Source organism: Penaeus monodon, chromosome 22 (assembly GCF_015228065.2).
Source record: "Penaeus monodon isolate SGIC_2016 chromosome 22, NSTDA_Pmon_1, whole genome shotgun sequence".
NCBI lineage: Eukaryota > Metazoa > Arthropoda > Malacostraca > Decapoda > Penaeidae > Penaeus > Penaeus monodon.
Genome location: NC_051407.1, coordinates 10,225,442 through 10,225,950, shown reverse-complemented (window position 1 = coordinate 10,225,950; position 509 = coordinate 10,225,442). Strand labels below are relative to the sequence as shown.

Sequence of the window (509 nt, the reverse complement as noted above, 5' to 3'; positions counted from 1 at the left end):
AACAAGACGATCTCGGATCGAAGGAAAGAGAAGGGCCCATAAATAGGATCTTCAGACGGAGGCGAAGAATGTGTGAAGATCGTTGAAGAAGGTGCGGGAAATGGGGAGAGTGGAGTGGAGGGGGGTGTTGGGGGGAGAGGGATAGAAGAGAGGGGGAGAGGGGTTGTGAGACGAATAAGATGGAAGGGGGCGTGGAAGTAGAAGAGAGAATGGGGAGGATGAGTAAAATAAAAGGAAAATGGAAGAGAAAAGGCAACAAATAGGGGGGAGAGAATATGGGGCGAACGGACGCCATCAGAGGCGGTATTTGTGTGGACGTGCGATATATTTCTCGGGCTGGGAGGGGGGGGGGGGTGAAGCGTTGTGATACCCCCCCCCCCTGCCTGTCGTTTTCTTGTTTGTCACTTTTGTCATATGTTCTTGCTCTTCTTCGTTTTGCCTTTTTTTGTTGCCTGCTAAACCTATTTGTTGCCTTTCTGATTTCTATTCTTATCACTGTTTTATTGGTT

The 509-nt window shown here is 48.9% G+C and overlaps 1 protein-coding gene across 1 annotated transcript in view; it reads left to right on the top strand.

Moving 5' to 3' along the window:
• The window catches only part of LOC119586927, a gene marked incomplete at its 3' end in the record, with an annotated part of 100,674 nt that overhangs the window by 61,878 nt on the left and 38,287 nt on the right, over positions 1-509 (top strand).